At 34.6% G+C, this 20361-nt stretch overlaps 1 long non-coding RNA gene across 1 annotated transcript in view; it reads left to right on the top strand.

Annotated features, from left to right (window-relative positions):
- LOC120607275 (uncharacterized) overlaps positions 1-14609 on the top strand; it is a 72426-nt gene extending 57817 nt beyond the window's left edge. The window contains exons 4-6 of the long non-coding RNA XR_005654116.1: positions 10331-10427; positions 12192-12251; positions 13893-14609. This is a non-coding gene — a long non-coding RNA (uncharacterized LOC120607275). The remainder of the gene's footprint in view (positions 1-10330; positions 10428-12191; positions 12252-13892) is intronic.
- Positions 14610-20361: the final 5752 nt, after the last annotated feature.

Below are 20361 nucleotides of genomic sequence, written 5' to 3'. Positions count from 1 at the left end.
TATGTCCTTTCTCTTCTTCCTCTTTCTCTATCTCTATGTGGGGCACCCTATGAGTTTGTGTGCATGTTCCCATCTTCATCTGGATAATTCTCTACCCACTGACATAAAAGACTCCTGCTTCTGGGATCTGGGCTCTGATTTTCTAATTTTTGGTTGTGTGTGCGTGTCTGTTCATGTGTATGTTGGCTGGGGAGCAGGTAGGGTGGGTAGTAGTGATGTAGCTGTGGGAGTTGACGCATTCCTATCAAAGACATGAAGCAGTACTATGATTACTTTCTCATATGCTACTACTACTCTTGTCATTGAGAAGACTGAATTATCAGTTTCCTTCCTACCCATGTTACTGTTGTTAGAAAATGCTTTGTTTACTGAAAATTCATTAAGCAGTGTATAATTGTGTATTCATGTGTAAGATTTTTTTTTCTTGACATGTGAATCAAATTCTAGATCTAGAGTCTTACTATTTTTTAATTAAGTTAAAGCTTTGAAATTAGGTTAAGGAGTCTCATAGAAACAGTCCAGGTTCTTCAAGACTGAAGCCTGAGATTTTTTGACAAGACTTGATAAGTGCTTTCTTATTTCTTTGGAACAGTAATCATGCAGATATTGGTATATCTCTTGCTATTATTTAGATGTCCATGAATTGAGGTTTCACCAGGTTAATTGCTTTGCCTGCTTCTATGCACTGTGAGAGATCAGAGAACCCAGAAACTGAATCTGGACAGACTAAAAATATAGATGAGAAGACAAGACATACAAACATAAAGAGGTTTGATAAAACAAACATTTCATCAAATGGTTATGTTCACCTGAGGTATAGTGCCAAGGAATGACAGATTCTATTGCAATAGTAGAGAAAACTATTGAAGATCATTTTTCCCACATCATATCAACTTGAATTTATTAACATCTTCCTTGGGAGAAACTCGAACCTGCATTTCAGCAAATTTAGCCATCCTGCAAAGGATAAAAAGGCATGGATTTTACTAACTATTCATGCAAGACCATGAAAAATGAGAAAAATAAACAATATTTAATTTTTACATCATCCAAACAATTTCTTTCTGCCTGAGTTTTATTTTTCTTTGAATAGAAATTCTAAATGACAAAAGGAGTAGAAAATTTCCTCTGCCTCTCTTTCTCTTTCTCTCTCTCTCCCTACACACACACACACACACACACATATGTATATATATACTCACACATACACACACACACACACATGCCTGTGCATATATATAAAACAATATTATAACAATTAAAATAATATAACCTAGAACATGCCCTTCATCCCCTTGACTCCCAAAACTGATAATCATTTGCTCCTTACAATAAATACTATTAATAGATTGGTTAATATCTTCCAAGCTTTCTTTCTAGACATATGGCAAAGATATAAACACATATATAATTCATTTTTTTGCACAAATTGGAATAAAATGTACATTTTGTTCTATAACTTATTTTTTATTCATAATATTTTTTGTGGCATTTTCCCATGTCATATACATGTATCCATATTTTTTAAAACTATTTCCTTATCTAAGAACATGTAGAATGTTTCCAACTTCTCACTGTTATAAAAAATGCTACAAGAAACAGTTATTTATAGTCTGCATATTTGCATATGTATATCCATAGGATAAATCCTCAGAAATGGAATTGCTTGTCCAAAGAGTACACACATTTTAAATATTTATAGGCTTTTTCAACTTGCACTCCATAAATTTTACATAAATTTACATTCCCAAATATACCCTAAGAGAATTTATATTTTTAAACACTCTTAGCAAAAATGGATATTATTAATCTGGTAGGAAAAAATGTTACCTTAGTGTTTTAAATTATTAATTATTAGTGAGATTTAATATTTTTGATTGTATATAGTTCTCAGAATGGCCTGAGTTTTTTGTCTTTTTTGTTTTCTTTTAGGTTGCTTCCCTTTTACTTCTTTAACTCTTTATATATTATGGATGTTAATATTTTCTACATTTGATAAATATTTTTTCCAATTTGTCATTTTGTCACTTTTCCTTTGATTATGTCAAACTACAGAGATAAACTTGTTTTTACTAATATTTGTGTTAAATAAATAATAAAAACAATAAAAGTAGTACCAAATGAGTCAAGTCGATTAAAATCTTGACTTTTGTATTGACTCCACTGATTTTTTTAGATTATTTTGTACTATCAAACAAAGTTGATATGAAGTATTATTGCTTTTTTGTGTCTCTTTCCCCTTTATATTTCAGTCCTTCTTCCCAAACTTTATTCTTTTTTCTTTTTCCTTGTGCATCCAGAAGACTTTGTGGGAATTTTTATTTCACTCCCCAGGTGACACTTATAGAAGTCATTATGGGCAGTTTAGTAAACAAGACATAGGGAAAATCTGAACATACAGGTGATAGATCTGGTGTTATAAATTTGGTTCCTCTACCCCGAAAGTGTAGATTATGATACTTGTTCTTTGATTTAGAGGATCTCAAAAGAATAAATTACATCATAAAAATGAAAACCTCTTGACCTTTCTTAAAATAACTGGTCGTTTGCAGAAGAGGGAGCAGATGAGAGCAGGTAACCAATACTAGGGTCTACCATGGGTTAGTTACTGTATATGCACTGTCATAGTTCATCCTTCTAGTAGCTTACTTAAAACTAGATTAAAAAGTCCCTAATTTTTACAGGTGAAAAGTTGAGGTTTAGGAACCTTATTAATTTATACAAAGTCATCTAAGTGGTAAAAATGAGATTTGAAGAAAGGAGTGAATGGAATACCCCCAAACAAGTGCAAGATTGGCAAGGGCTGGTTTTGTTTGTTTTTGTTTTTATTCTATTTGGTTTATTTCTGACACAGTGCCTGACCTAGGTTTTTAGTAGATATTTGTTGAATGAACATGAGTGGGGCTACCGTCCATGTTCTTTCCGTTATAACATGCTGGATCTGGAGAAGGGGCAAAATTTTCCTTTACTGTTATTATAAAGACTGTTTTTTTGCCCTCTAATAAGAGAGACAAAACTTTAGTCTTTATTTTCATAATTTAAAATGTACTGATTGGCTTGTTGATGCTCATGCTGGCTATTGGAAAGAAAGACTATGAGAGATTCTCTTGTTCTGTTTTTAGACTTATTTTGGTGGCAAAGCTATAATCTGACTAAACTGGAAATTTTATATGCCTTTATTTAAAAATGAGTATACCATACTTTTTAAATTAAACCTTCAAAATAAAGTGAATTGTGGGCCACAGAAAAGTTCCATTGATTCATTCAACAAACATTTGAGTATTTAATAAGTACTTGCCACTGTGCTAGATATTAAGGATGTTATATTGAATATAATGTCTCATATAAATATAAAATGCATTTTAATAAAAAAGGAATATTTTAATATATTGAGATATAAAGTTGAGTAAAACTATCCTTGTCAAAAATGTTTGCTAGAAATCTTGGAGCAGTTACCCATTTAGGAAAATTGCCCTGTGCTGTCATCTCCGACAGAGTAAATGTGTTAACATAACCCAAGCCATTCTACTTCTCTAATTTGCTTCCTGAAGACATTAAGGCGATGACCAGATGAAGCAACTATTCTGACCGAATTTATTTTATTCATTTCGGCTAAACAATTGGTTTTATTTTCATGTGAGTGATAACAGGTTAACTGTTTTTACATTTTTTCTTCATATACTTAATTTAGTGCTCTCTTGTAAGTTTTATATTTACTCTGAAAAGGACAGGAAAAATAAATAAATAAACAAAACCCCCAGGATGATAAAACCTTCGAACAGTATTTATGCTGTTCGTGTAATTATACATTCTTTCATTTACATTTATATGTATCTTCTGTAGTTATGTACTTTAGAAGCATACTTATTATGTGGATAGATCTTGGAAATTTTTTTTCATAAAAGAATAATAACTAGGAAATGGATATATATTCATGGAATTTGAGTAAGAAATAAAACAAAGTTTTGTTTAAGTATCTATTGTCCAAAATTAGCAGTTTAAAATTTCTCTTATAATTTAGCACCTGCTGAAAAGATTTCCTTTTTGATTTATAATACAAAGACAATGAAAAACAGGTAGATTAGGACAATAAACCAAATGATTTCAGAGGATTAAAAGATTAACGCCAGGCACAGAAAGGCTCTCTGTTGTCCTCACCCAAGGTTATGCAGAGCAGACTGCATTCCTGCAAAATAGGGACTCTCAGAAAACGTTCTTTATAGCTCACGTTTGACCATTTGGGGCACGTGAGGTAAATAGTTTATGAATACCTTTTTAAGAAACATAATAGCATATTACATCTTTCTTACTCTGAAATTCTAGGGCTGTTTCAGTTAGAAGAGAATTCTACTGTTTCCCTATATATCAAAGTCTGTAATGTCGCTCAGAAAATAGAAACCAATTCAATCAGCTATTATTATAATGCTCTGCATTGATGGATCTTAAGTTCTCCGTTTCTGTACTAAATAGCCTTTTTGCAGCAGAAAGAGTTCAAGTTTCATCTTTTATCCTGTACAACTTCATCACAATTAGCTTAAGGACTAGATAAAGGCTGGGTTTAAAAAAACATTTCTTTATAACATCAAGCAGTATATATAACAAAAAAGCATTCCTTCCTTTGCAGGCTGTTTCAATGACTGATGAGAATTAAAGCACAGTTGATATATAGTTTTATAATCACAACAGTGAAATCATTCCAGATTGACTGGAAAATGGCCAGACATAGAAAAAACTGCACAACTTCATTAGCAATTATAAAAATAAAAATTGAAATGACAATGGCACACTGACCAGATTGGCTAAAATTAGGATGTAAAATCACTGAAAGAAAGCTTGAGGAATGCTGAATATATATACAATATGATCTAGCAATTCCAGGAGTATACCCTAAAGAAATCCTTGCACATCAGCCCCAAGATAATGGAAAAATAAATTGGGAAACAATTTATAAATTATAAATTATAAAGAATAATGTAAATGAACAGGTGACAGTTAAAGGCAGCACCATGAAAATTGTCACAATTGTAAGATTAATAAAGAAACCATGGCATAAAAAAATGCCTACATTATGATTTTGTTTTTGTAAATTTAAAAACAGACAAAACCAAACTATTGTTTAAGAATACATAATAAGTAGTAACACTATAAAGAAAAGCAAGAAAATGATGAATAAAAGTAAAGATAGTGGTTATCTCCAAGGGAATTATACAACAAAGGGCTTCTGGGGTACTGATGATATTCTATTTCTTGATTTGGATTGATGTATTTGTTTAAATAATTATCAAAGAGTATATGTATAGTTTAAGTACTTTTCTATGTGCATGTTCTATGCAGCATAGTAAAACACACACACACACACACACATACACACACACACACTCACACACACTCAAACACACACATATTGACATTACTATCACCGTGTAATGCCTACTGTGCTAATGTGGGTCTGGCAAGGGATTCGAGGTGCCACTTCTTAATGTAACATCATTGATTGACTGTGTTCCAGGATTGGGCTGTTATCACACAAAAAGACCCTTCAATAAAATCCTGTTTGACTGAACTAACTTCATTCATTCTTATAATTACCTACTTTGTTTAGGGATAAAATCCATTAGATGTTATTATAACTTATATGAGAATTGGTTGGGAATCTCTGAGAATCGGTCTGGGTTACTTTATTTCATTCCAGCTCTCTTTCTAAATGACCTGCAAATTAATTTTTTTTTGTAAGCCACCTTTTACCTCAAGTGACACAGCCTGTGTTCCATAGATAGCAAAGGAGAAATACAGTCAGTGCTTTTTTTTTTTTTAATCATCTCTAAACACACAAGCAAAGGAATATCTGAAAGATGCTTTCATCTTGCTAATTAGGTTAGAAATCTCAGGAGAACAGTCCTACTTGCTATATTTTTGATGGGAATGTTTCTGTTTCTGGTTGAGAATCTTGCAAGAACAGATTTCTCCTTTGACACTTCCTGTTGGAACTTCAAGTAGGAAAGAAAAAGCAACCTTTTCTTTCTCATCAGATGGGAAATATAAACTTGGATTGTAAGCCCATTTATGTGGAAAGGACATGACTTCTTAATTTTTAAGGTACTATTGCATAGCATGGAGTTATGCAGAGTGCCAGGAAATAACTTCTTATTCGTGACTGTTGACATGTTACCACAACGCCCAACCCCACCCCAGAATTTTGTTATTTCAGTGTAGCATTCATAAAGTCCTCAGTTTTTATTATAGGCAAGTTGGACAGTAGAATATAGAACACTTCTCTCTTTATTTGAAACATTGTTTTCTTTTATGGTTTATGAATGTTAACATGTGTGTTACATGCAATTGAGTCAGCTCCAACTCCTGGAGACCCTGTGAATGAGTGATGTCCACAATGTCCTATTCTTTATAGCCCTGCTCAGCTCCTGTAGACACAGGCCTGTGGCTTCTTTTACGGAGTGGATCCATCTCACATTTGGTCTTTCTCATTTCCTGCTGTCTTCTCTTTTTCCCAGAATTATTATTTTTTCCAAAGAACGCTGCCTTCTCATGATGTCCCCAAAGTAGGACAACTTTACTTATGTCATTTTTGTTTCCAGTGATGTTTTAGGCTTAATTTTCTCTAGGACCCACCTGTTCATCTTTCTGGTGGTTCAGGATATTTGTTGAGTTCTCTTCTCTCCTCCAACATCATATTTCAAATGAATCAATTTTTTTTTTCAGTCAAACTTCTTCACTTTCCAACGTTTGCATCCATACATAGTAATTAGGATCACAACGGTGTGAATGACTTTAGCCTTGGTCTCCAATGACACATCTTTGCTCTTTGTGATCTTTCCCAATTTTTCCACTGCTGCCATTCTGAGTCTCAGCCTTTTCTTGATTTCTTGGCTGCAGTCTCCATTTGAGTTGATGACTGAACCAAGGTAAGCACAATCTTTAACAATTTCAATGTCTTCGTTGTCTATGTTGAAATCGTGTATTTCTTTTGTGGTCCTTTTTGTCTTCTTGATGTTCAAATGTAGTCCCTCTTTGAAGGTGAATACTTAGAACCAATCATTCTTCCATTTTCTCATTGCCTTATATTTGCCATTCTTGCCTTCACTGATAGTGAGCCTTTTGAAGGAAGAATCTATTTTTCCTTTGTGTTTTTGTTAGCATTTAAACAGAGGACTGAGAATATAAAAGATGCTTAATAAATTCTTGCCATTTTTTATTCCAGCCCCTTTTTTATAAAAGAGATGCTTTTAAAATATATTAAAAACTTTGTCTTGAGACTCTTACTCAGTATGGTCAGGGCCAAGTAATATGTTGTGGGAAATGACTGAGTTCTTGTTTTCTTCAGAAGTCTTTTGCTACAGATTATAATTGTTGGTGATAATTAACGGAAATAGCTATTGTTAAAAATAAGACTTCTAAACAATTTTTAAACTATATATGCCTGTCTAGGTATATAAGAAATATCTATGCAATGTCAAAGAAACACTGGGAATCGAATAATATTATAAGTAATGACAAGTGGAAAATTAAAAAAAAGAAAAACAGAGAGAAGCCGAAGGCAATTGAAACATAAATTATGATTTCAATCTGAGTTTCTTGCTCCCATTGTCCAGTGTCATTTGCATTCCAATAAAAGCCACTGTAGAGTCTAGTCAAGAAATTTAAGACATTAATGTAAAGAAAAGTGATAGTCTATTTAGAGCCTTTCTGAGATTATAGTATTTAGTTTTCAATGTTAAATTTTACTAAAATACTCAAACTAATAGAATGCAATGGGGACATGCAGAATATAGACCTAGGATTCCTAATAAGGGGTCTATGGAAAGAACTGAAAGGCCCTTGGGCCCTTGACGTTGTATGGAAAATTGAGTCTGTTCATATGCATATTTTTTTGAGTGTTCCAGCCTTTTATCTGGAATTCCTGATTTCCTCTTCCACCAGATTAATAATCATGGTTTATAGGTAATTCTCTATACTTTTTCTACATCCTAGAACCAGCTATATGAGCTTGACTGAATAAGTGGATTTGAAAAAGATCCTTCCCACAAAGACTCAAATGGCATTTTGCAAAGATGACAGTTCTCAACATGCTTTAATTTAGGAATGTTCAGGGGATCCCTTTCCAGAATTCAAGCATCGTGCTGAAAATACCAGAGGCTATTAATACTGCATGTATATTTACTTTCATGACTTGGCAAGGGTGTGAGCTGTGACATGCAATCTTTTCCAAAGATGATACTGTGAAGGTTGGCTCACAACCAGGCAGATGTCTGGGGGTTGGCAGGAATGTGCTCCTCTTCCTCTGTCTTGGAGCTATAGAATGGTCCAGAGAGTACATTTGTATTTCCATTCTTTGTAGCTCTAGTTTCTATTTAAAAAAAAAAAATTGTTGAGCTATAATAGATAAACTATAAAATTCACCTTTTAAAGTGTACAGTTTAGTAGTTTTTAGTACAGTCATTGAGTTGTGCAACCATCACCACTATCTAATTTTAAAACTTTCTATTTTTAAGACTCTTTTCTAAGTGTTTTTTTTTATAATAGCTCTAGAACAACACTATATTTCATTTATTGTTTTTTTAAAGAATTTATGCTCTGAAACTAATGCTATAGATATTGGCAGTCACATGTTTTAAGGAGGAGGGTCTTCCTAAGATGTACTGGCCTCATTCCTTCGAAAGCCAGGATTAATTCTTTGTGACTCAGTCTTTACAAAAGATAGTTCTAGTCAGTTTTTATAATGTAAATGATGTCTCCTAGATAAAAGAATATTAAATTGGACCAGTTGAATTTGTAGGCCCATAGTACTGAATCTATCATTTCACAAAGTTGAACATAATAAAATTTGCATGAACTTTTCATGCTCACTCTATTGGCAATACAAAAATTTGAAAGAGGATACTACATTTTAGGGTCATTAAAAGTAAAGTAACCTGTTCCTGCTTGAAATATACAGCTAAAATTTGTATTTCTTTGTGATTATATACAAAGAATTATAATATTCTCATTCTTGTTCTTTATTCATTCATTCAATCTCAAATATTTACTAAATACTACTATCTGCCAAGATAGGTGGTGGGAAGAAAGATACAGTCTCAGTCTTAAGGTACACATTTTGCTGTAACTTCCTCTGGAATTCTTTATTAATTTATTATTTTATAGCTTTGCTATGTGTTTACATATCCATCTTCAGCAAATTTATTAACCAATTAGCTCTTCATCCCTGCTGCTTCGTAGGTAGACCAAGCCCTTCTTTCCTCCAGCATACAAACTTCAATTACATAGATGACTTCTTTTTTTTCCTCTATAGTTCCCAAGTTCACAGAGTAGACACAATCTCCTGTCAATATCACAATGTTTCTAGTTTGTTAACAGATGTAATATTTTGGTTTTCCCCAATGTAATTACTACCTGCCTGAGTTTTAGGTGAATGCCAGTGAGTCATAATTCTTAAATTTTGAAAGTAGATTAAAGCATTTAACACACACACACACACAGACACACACACACACACACACAGTATTCTAAAGTATGAAAATTTAGTTCTTAACATTCAAGTTTCATGTGTGATCAAAATCATCAATAATATAAAAGACACATATAATTAATTTGAATGTATTTCTAGCACATTGTTAAATTCCCAACATTTTAAATGTTAAATTGGTCTTTAAGATATCCAGTGGATTTTACCTCCCCTGAATTAAGCTGGAGTATAGTCCTGGACCATTAACTTAAGGTAGAGAATGACATGAATCCTTTGGTAATTTTCTCCAGGTACTATTTCTAAATTGAGAAATAGAATATTGGGAAATTTTTATTATCAGATTTATATCAGAAAGGGCATGATACTAAGTAAGCAAAATGATCCTAAGGATAATAGCATTAATTTTGTCCAGAACTGTTAGAAAATGGAATTGTGGGTATTGGAGAAGATCTCATTCCATTTCTTCAATTTACAAATGAGGATATGGCATCCCAGAAAAGTTAAGTGATTATTTCAAAGTTACTTAATTATTAGTTAAAAATTCAAAAGTCAAAGCCAATGATTTAGATTCACAGCACAATGCTCTTTCTACTAATGCCTTTTCCATTTTATATAAGAAAAGATTTGCCTTAATATTCTATTTCTAACATGTGCTTTCTTTTAAATTAAAGACTTTTCTCCAATCATCTTTTCCCCTGTTACCCTAACACTATTTTTCTTAAACTCTATTTAGCCTCCACTGGGGTCAGACAACCTACATCAGTGGTCCTCAGAATTAAGCATGCATTAGAATCATTTAGGGGCTTTGATAAAACAGATTCTGGAGTCTAACCCTGAGTTCTGAATTAGTAGGTCTGGCATGTGAGTATGCATGCAAAAATTTCCAGGAGATATTGATGCCAGTGGTTGAGAACTACACTTTCAAAACTACAAACCTACACGAAGCAAGGTAACGACTCCTCTATCGACAGTTTCTTGTGACTGTAGCTCCTGTTGCTCACTCCTTTAGCCTCTAGAAGTATGATACATTATCAAATACCCATCCGAAGCTTAGTTGCACTATGTATCTCCAGACATTGGCTTTCATATCGAGACCACCAGTGTGAAAATGAGTACGTGTCTTCGCAGATGGCTTGTGAGTCAGCCTGGAAAAAGAAGGTAGCTGTTTAACATTCTGATTAGCACTCACAGCTCTCAAGACCTAGTCTCCTGACTGGTGCTTTCTCTCTCCCTTAACAAAATAATTACTGTTAAAAGTGCCAATGATAAGAAGATAGCCATAAAAAATATGTTTGATGAATCTCCTCATGTCTTCAATCCTTAAAGAGGCAGAGAGTTAAATATCACTGTAGCAGTCAGGATTCTTAGTTGCAGAAATAGATTTGAGGTTAGCTAAATAGAAAGAGATGTAATGTAAGTTACTAGGTAGCTTACAGAATGTGAGTGGGCTTAGAAGAACCTGGGTCCCATGCAGAACCCTCTGTGGAATGTGGGTTTTAGCTTTCCAGCCTTTATTCTACAAGAAGGCATGCTAGAAGTAGGTCGGAATGGTTGTTCAGTATACCGGTCTGTAGAAACTGGCACAATTACCATGATCAAGTTGTGGTTTATTCTTTATTCTCAAGATAAATGCTGGTTAAATATCAGGTTCTGGTTTTACATACTCACATAATGCTTTATGAATTAGCTCAAGTTGGAGGAGAGATGTGGCAGTAAACCAATAAAGTGAGAAGAATATTGTGGATAATTTTGCTAGTATACTGGCAGAAAAGTTAATGATCTCTGGTTAATGACCTTTGGGTTCTTGAGATTTCAGGATTCACAAAGATATTTTATTTGAAGAAACAGTTTTCTAAAGACAATCTGGTGGCTATTATAACCTAATACTGATTACTTTGTTATTGTTGGCCTTAGTGTTTATATTTTATACTATGTTTATAGTTCATACTATGTTTGTGTAGTGTAAGACTATTTATTGAAGTTGAAATTGTAAAAAATATATTTGACTACAATGTGTTAAGGATAAGGATTCCTCCTACCATTATTTTATAGGATATATTGGATTAAAAACGACATTGGTCTTAGTAATCAGCAGGGATTCGTATGAACTATGAAAGTTGAGATGTCTTAGTTTATAATTAAAACTATTTTTTTGAAAATGGAACCTAAATGTGTGGGCTAGGTCACTACTGAATAGAATCCAAGGCTGAATTCACTGATGGCTATATTATTGGGTGAACCATTTATGCTATTAAAACAAAGATATAATACAGTGAGATACAATACTGTGAGAGTTTCTTTTTTACTTTTATGCCTGTATAGAAGTAGGCAATGCTGGGCTAGTATATTTATTCTGTTATATTTAAAACACAGGTTTCCATTTCTGTGTCCACAAAAATCGTTGGTTATAGCAACTATCCAGGCAGTAGAAAGGGGAAAAGAGGATAAAGTTAAGGATAAAACCTGGAAATTATATACACCACTTCTGGCTCACATGTCATTAATTAGGATTTAGTCACAGAGCCTAGTTGCAAGGGAAGCCAGGAATTGTCATTTATAGTTTGAAGGCCTTGAACCCAGTGAAAATCTGGTGGGGGGTTCAATATCAGAAAGAAGAAGCAATAGATATTGGTAGATGGCTAACAGTCTTTGCTAAAATAATGGCTTACTTGAAATTGTGGGTTGTTTTTTTTTTTTTTTCCCCATATCACAGCTGCTTTGTGGATAGACTCTACTGTGGCCATCTGTGCTGGAAGTGAAGCTTCATGAGAAGGTCAGTAAGGGGAGTGTATTAAACTACTAATTTCCTGGTAAACAGATCAGGAAATGAAAGAATCTCAGTATTGAAAGAGATCTCAGTCAGTTGTCACCTAGTCCAACTATTCACCTGAGAATCTCAGCTGAAGCACATATCTTTTAGACTTGCCTAATTTTAACTGCGAGAACTAAGGACTTACCCAAAGTCACAAAATTATTGGTGACAATGAGGACTAGAATCCAGAGAACTTGGTACATTTCATTTTCATTCTATTGCTCCTGTATGAACTTTTCTGAGCTTGGTTCTTATCATGTTATGGTCAGAGAAGAGAAATCTGTGTGTATTATAAGCTATAACAATATATGTATTTTTAGAATACTGTCAAATGCTGTGGAATAACAGCTTGTGTATTAAATTGTAAGGTTTCTTTTGGTTTTAAAACAGTGGAATCTTGTTAGAACAGTTCATGATTACACATATTGAGATGACCAAACAAGTTGGTGACAAAGGCATTAAAGTGAAATTCAAATGACATAACATAGTCTTGGCTATCTACTATCTATGTGGCTGGGGAAATCATTTCACTTGAGATATGACTTATTTTTAAAATAAGGAATTGAATTAGATGGTAAACTACTTCACCGATGGCAATCAGAAGAGATGCCAGTCATCAAAAACTTAATTGGGGAAACTGGTGAAGACTGGAAGAATGTCATTCAGCTTTTAGCTCTATGAATTTCTCTTCAGGCTGAGTTGCATGTAGTAAAAATCTTATATTAGCCCACCTCATTAGTATTCATCCTCACCCTTGGTACTTGTTTGGTAAAGGGATAAACTGAAGCTTCCATCTGATGATTAGATGTTATTTTTAGACTTTACGTTTCAAATAAATATTAGAAAAAGCAACAAATTATGTAAATCTGTTCTTGAACAATGAGAAAGTATTGTCTGTTTAGAGAACCCAGATTTCTCAGGTCTTTCTATAAAATAAATATTAAAGCAATGTAGAGACTGGCTTCTAAAATGTCAAGGAATCTGCTTGGTGATAAAAGGGACTGTTTCTAGAGCCCAATTCAAAAGGCTGTCACATTTCATTATGTTTCTAAAGACTTTAGCTCCAAAGAGAAGACAATTGTGGTCCTGTAGGTGAGTCTGAATATAATCTTTAGTAAGGTCTAGAGATAAAAGTTACAATGAGAACACAATCCATTTAGGATGAATTAGACAGAATAATTCTAATTTATGGCCTTGAAATTAATTCTCTCTTCACTTATAGAAATTAGATAGGCAAAACATTCCAGTTAATGGAATGTGAGCTACTAATTTCCTGAAAAAGACAAAAGAAGGGGAGTATATTGCTCTTATATGGAATGAACAATTTTCTTCAGTTTCTATGCTGACAATGAGAGACTGTGTCAAGGGAGAAAATGATAGGAGAGACAGCCCTAGATCAAAACAAAGAATAAAGGGAAGCTAAACAATGACTCTTATCAGTTTCAGAGGTGAGTTCACCTTCCTGGCTTTCAGTTCTCTTGTTCATTGACATTGTTCCATGACCACAGAGCTGAGTTTGCTCTCTACATCCTTGAATGTGTGTGTATGTGCATGTATTTTAATCATTTGTAAATAGTGTTTCCCCTATGGTGTTTTTTTTAGGTCCTGGAAAAACAGAGCCTCCATTTTAAATTCATAAACATGGAACTATCATTACAATCTCACCTTATTTACATGAGAATATGGAAAATGGATATATGAAAAAAACATTGGTTATTTTGGAACTGAAAAAAAGTATTCTTCTATGATATGAAAGCACTAAAGGTCAGATGATCTGCAGAGCTGGAAAAGGCACTCGAATCCCAGAATCCCAGAGATAAGGTAGTGCTCCTGGGGCCCTTATCGTGCAGCTCATTTTCTGGACTTCTTGACAATCTTTGCACTATCCTCTTACCCATTTCCCAAGGCTCTTACCAGGCCTGTACTTCTGAGGCCTGTGGAAGAAGTGGAAATTTTGTCTTGGACAGAGGAGAAGGATTCGATGTTCCATTATGACCTCTGGCAGCACTTTACTTTTCTTTTATATCTAGAAAATGGCCTCTAAGTTCCTTCCCCAAAAAGCCTAATTTTTTGAAGCTTTGTCACTCTGGGCTAGATAAAGAGCATGGGATAAAGAGTACAAGAGAAAGAAGGAAATTTTGCTACTGTGTTATCAGGATATCTGGCCTTGTTCACATCCTGGCTTCCTGAACCCATCATTTCCTTTTCCAATATCCTTTAGATGTGCCATATAGATATGCAGGGTCTTGTGTTTCTCTCGCAATTCCTTTGGGATGAAATGAATCATCTTTCTCGTTCTCTTCCTCCCTCTCTTCTTCCCTTCCTTTCTCCCTTCCTTCCTTCCTTCCTTCCTTCCTTCCTTCCTTCCTTCCTTCCTTCCTTCCTTCCTTCTTCCTTCCTTCCTTCCTTCCTTCCTTCCTTCTTTCCTTCCTTCCTTCCTTTCTTCTTTCCTCTCTGTTAATTTTTCTCTCAGATTGTCCTTTGTCTTTCACTTGCACATACCACCAGGAAAAAGTCTTGTCTTGTTTCATTCCATTCACATTTCAGAACAGTCTTGGCAGATGTGTTTTTATGGGGGCAACTCAGGAACTTAACTTGTTTGCAAAGTTCTCTCTCCTCCAGAATGGAACTTAAATTCCATAATCAAGATGGCTTTGGGTCCTTTTCTCATATCACTCTGAAACTGCATGGTTCCATACTAGACTTAGTCCATTTTTTTAGGAATAGACTAATATTATTAGCCTGACCTTTAGGAGGTAAGGTAAAAATTTTGTAGGGTAACAAGGCTTTCAGAACATGTATAATGTAGTAATAGGGTAGAGGCGAAGAGAGTTTGTGGATTATTCCACCTCCGGTAAATGTGGAGGTCTGTCTATGTGTGTTCTGAGCTTGCATATATGTGCTATTTATGTATATTTCTGATGTGTATATGTGCATATTTGCACTTGGGCTGAGTATTAGCATTTGAGGTGGTGTGTAAAAGTGTGTGGTGAATTTATATGTACTGTGTATGTATGTGTGTGGTATGTGTTTGCAAGGGTATGTTCATGTGCATTGTGAAATGTATGGTGCGTATATAGTGTATTTATCCATTCATTTATTTAGTATTTGTTTAGTGTGTATTTACATGAAGACTGCGTATGATGCTAGTGATATGTGTGTATGTGTGTAGGGTATGTGTATATAGTGTATGGGGTACGTATGTGGAGGGTATTTGCATATAGAATGTATTTGTGTATGGTATCTGTTGGTATGTGTGTGTGGTAGCATATATATGTTGTAGCTGTGTGTGTGTATATGTGAGAGGAGGTTATGTGGTATAGCTACAAGTAGCCATTTATCCTTTAGTAGTCCCAGATTCATTGAAGGGCTATTCAAAATCATTATTGCAATTAGTTATGTCTTGCAATAAGCTAAATACTATAGTATCCTAGGAATAACTGCCCCTTTTTCTTAGTTCTTCCTAAGTCATGATAAGTTGCAGACAAGAATGCCTAACCAATTTGTTTCAATAGGCCCTCTTGGCCCCCTGATCCTCTGGAGAGCTGGTTTTTGTTGTAAGAAAATGGGGGATGGAGAGAGCACTGTGAAAGTGTTAAAAACAGTCATTCATTGATTTGCATATGTGTTTCATTGCCAGTTAGAGACATTATTAAATTTGTATTGGCAATAGCCCTTCTTCAAAGTAGACTAATACTTCAGGTTGATTTTATTTGGTTCAAATTGAGTCTTCAAAATTGGATAGGATTTTATTTCTCAATTTGAAAAAATCTTACCCATTCACAAATGGCATGACAAAGAACTGCCCTAGACTCTGAAAATAAAAATCATATATTCTGGCAGTTAAAAACTTAACTTTCATTTTTTAATATCAATTTTTGTTAGACTTCTGAAAAATAAATGTCATGAACCTGAGGCACAGAGACAGGATGTGAATACAAACGCCACTTACTAAAGATTCACGCCATTTGTCCCTACCTGCACTCTGAAGAGTCGGTCTAAAACGCAATTTTGAAACAAACAACAAACCTTTTCTCAGAATCCTCTGGCAGAGAAGCCGAAGTAGCGCCAGTAAGAAGTGCACCAAATCCTAATTACTCCTCTGGGAGCCAATCATCAGATGAAAACCTGCATAATATTCTAGCTCCTGCATGATGCAGAGGCTGACATATTTCTCACTTTGTTGTTTTTCTGCCATTTGGAGATGTTGCTATTTGTCACACACTAAATAGAGGAGGAGAGGACAGCATAGTGCATTTCAGGTACTTAGGCCATTTGTGTAAATAATCAATAGATGTGGCTGTTTTGAAAGGCTTTCTTCTGTGTTGGTGCATTGTGAGGTATCTGACATTTTTCTGTGTTGGAGCCTCACCAGCAGTAGTTGCTCAGAGGGGCCTCAGGGGCCATTCCAGGTACTTGGGAGCTGAGTGCTTAGGGCTGGACCCTGATACCATCAAAGCCTCATTATGTTAGCTAGAACAGCTTCACTTCAAAAACATTTTTTTATCCTGGTGTTTTCTATAACATTTAATTCAAGATGAAAGGAGTAGATAAAGCAACTACACTATAATCTTAAAAGGTGCAGGCACTCTGTGAGTGATGAATGATGACTTAAGGGTCCCCTCGTACGTAAGAATGACAGGTGGCCACTCTAACAGTGACCATGTCAGCAGGCATTGACCAAAGGAGTAATCCATGATTCAAAATCTCTTTATTGCCTCAGTTCTTCCCTATCAGAAAAGTGATTAACTGATTATGAGGCTGGAAAGATATACAGGAAATAGACAATGAGAGGTCTTATAAGTCAGGTTAAAAGAATGTACTTTATCTTCAAAATCATGTTCCTTAGATGTGGCTTCAGCAGGTTTGAGTTTTAGACAGAGCACTGTGGCTGCTGGGTGGAAAATTAATTGAAGAGTGGTAAGACTGGAGATAGACAGACCAAGGAGAATGCTATTGTCTTTTTTTTCCTTTTCCATTTGTAAAAAAAAAAAGATGTATGACTGTGATGGATGATAAGAGTAAGAGCCAGCAGAACACTTTTGAAATAAATGTTTATTTGTTCAGATATTCAATTTATTCAACAAATATTTGAATGCCTACTCTAGTGCCTGGCATTGTTCTAGGTACTGGGGACAAAAGTCATTACCTTCATGGAGCTTACATTTTAGAATGAAAGAGACAGATAGTAAGCAAATAAGTAAAATGTATAGGATGTTAGATGGTAATTATAATTAAGAAGAATAAAAAAGAGATGGGACAGGAAAAAGTGACTGGGGAGGTGGGAATTCTTTTAAAAGGTATAATGGCCATTTAAGACCTAAGGAGGTAAAATTTCAGCAAAGATCCAGCAGAGGTGAGGTGAGGTTTCTTTCATTCTGTGGTTATACAAAGAACATTTCAGCAGTGGGAACAGCAGAATCAAAGACTCCAGGAGAACTGGAATGCTCAACGAAGAGCGAATAGGCCTATAAGGCTGAGTTATGTGAGCAAGGGGAACAGAGAAGACAAGTTCAGAGAGGTAGGGGATGGGGCACAGAACAATGTAAGCATTTTAACTTTACTCTGAATGAGATGGGAGATGTTTTTGAGTGGAGGAGAGACATGATCTAACTTATGATTTCACAGGATCTTTCTTTCTCTGTTGTGGGTTCCAGCTTGTTCATGCTGTGAGGAGTAGGAAAGTGGATGATTAGCCACTGAGGTGGTAGAAATGGAGTAAGGTGGCAACATAGTCTGTTTCTCATTTTTGTTCAATTTTCTGGAACTCCCTCAAAGACACCCCATCATTTCCTCTGGCTGAGCCTTTTTGAACAAGGACTAAATTGTATTGTTTCCTAGTCTCTGTTGGTAAACCAATTTCTTTAAAAATCCTTCATGTGCATTTCAAGGATGCCTTTTCTGATTGCCATTGTGACATTTTGCATGGAATGGCCTATCTAATCAAGAGGAACTCCCGGAGGAGCTTCTTTTTTTTTTTTCCTGTTAATCAGAAGCAGGTCTTACCCTCATGCTATTAACACTAATCTTTTTGGAAAATATTGAGTTTCAGTATTTGCAAAGCATATCTTAAAGTCACATCCTTTCAGTTACACCATTCACTGAGTTAATCTTTGGATAGGGTGAAATGTCACCAGTTTCACCAGAGGATTTCTCAATCTCTTCCATTTGTTTCAGCCCAACAATTTTCCTCTTGACTGGGGTAAATGATCACTAGGTCATGCAATAAAATTCTTTGGCTCTGTTGGACTGGAAAGCTTTGATTACTATTTGCACTTCTGGTTCACGTTTGCTTTGCCATTATTCTTTTATATTTTCTGAAGTAATTAGAAAATATTGCATGAAGATAATATTCTTTTGCAATAGAAAGAGCAAGGCATCTGGAGTAATGGGCATATAGGCACATAAATCAACAGACAAACATCCTCTTTATACTTCAGTTTAAGTGGGCATTACATTGCCTTCTCTACTTCCATTATAATGTAGATTACATGAAGCAATTCGGCCCCAGACTTGGACGAGCCTTAAGGTGTACATTATCACACCCTCTACAATAAGATCCTGTGTAAAGCATATTTCTTTAGTGGTTGCTTACATTTCCTTGAACATCTTTAGCCATAAAAATTTCCATTCAATTAATGAAAAGAAATGGTTGTTCATTACTCATTATTTTAAGGAGGGAAAAACTCAATCCAAGGTTGCTTCTCATAATGCACTTGGAAATTCTAATTCTTTGAGTAGCCACCCACCAATGTAACAAGATATTGTTTTCATTGATTGAAAGTCATCACAGGTGGTGGTGATCTGGGGAAAATCTGAGTGCTTTTCCCAGAGAAAGATTTACTCTCCACCATTTGTGGAATCAGAACTTGTCAGCTTTTTTAGGGGGGAGGGGGCAAGTTAATAATTTTTTGAATCTGTGACATCACATGGATATAGGGTTGCCTCTTCTAAAGGCAAAATTGTCAGGTAAGTAAGGAAAATTGCTGGTGAAATTTTTTTAAGAGGAAAGAGAAAAAAGAGAGAGAAAAAGTGATAGAAGAAGAGATAAAGAAGAAAAATATGAGAAGAGTAAAATGTACAAAGAAAAATGAAGAAAACAAAAAATAGGAAAATAAAGCAAAATATGTTTTATATGCCAAGTTCGTTCCTTCCGTCAGTGTGCAATGAGAAGCATATGGAGGTGTAGTTGTCTGTTTGACTCTGGTTTGAGTGCCATGCCTCTCTGCTCAGATCTGCAAAAAAAACCCTTTCTTTCCTGTTGACTAAACTTTGATATTTATGTATGTTCATCATTTCTCCATTTGGTTGACAGTCTACTATGTAAAGATGTTAACCTTGCGTAAACATGTAGCATGAAAGGTGACTATATTTTACGTGATAACAAAAAGGTAACATTTTATGTGATAAAAGTAACAAGGCAATTATTTTAAAATGTAATACATAGCTCTAGGAAATTCTGTACATTTTTAGTGGTTTCATTGTTAGTCAGAATTATTAAACTCTGCAATCAAGCTGTCATAAAAGGAACTGTTTTTTGTTTGTTTTTTACAGAGTATTTTTGAGCATGTTACTGGTCCTGGTCATTTCTAAGTTATTGACCAATTAATTTTCTTTTCTGTGAATCTTTGTGGGTGGAAGGACTACACACTCCCTGTGATTTACTTTTCTGGGCAAGTCTCACATAGAGAAGTTACCTTTTCTTGAGCAGAATTATTTAGTTATGCCTTGAGTTTTTTGATGTTATATCCATCCATCCATCCATTCATCCACTCACCCACCCACCTTATTTCTCTCTCATTTCTTTTCACAAAGTACTATAATTTCTTTAATGACCTAAGCTTGTTGAAATCTAGTCCTTCTATGTTTTATCTAATGATCCAACAAGGATAGTTTGTTTTGCTCCTTATCTCTTCTGTTATAAATGTTCTCTATAAAGTTCAAACTTCTTCTAGAAAACTTGGTTCTTTCCCACTATTATTTGTTTTTTTAAAAAAAAAAATGTAGTCCTACGTAGATGATCAATCTGAAAATACATATAATGAGAAAATATGTTTTAAATTATCTTATT

Source organism: Pteropus medius, unplaced genomic scaffold (assembly GCF_902729225.1).
Source record: "Pteropus medius unplaced genomic scaffold, Ma_sr-lr_union100, whole genome shotgun sequence".
NCBI classification, from domain to species: domain Eukaryota; kingdom Metazoa; phylum Chordata; class Mammalia; order Chiroptera; family Pteropodidae; genus Pteropus; species Pteropus medius.
This window is presented reverse-complemented; position numbering and strand designations above follow the sequence as displayed.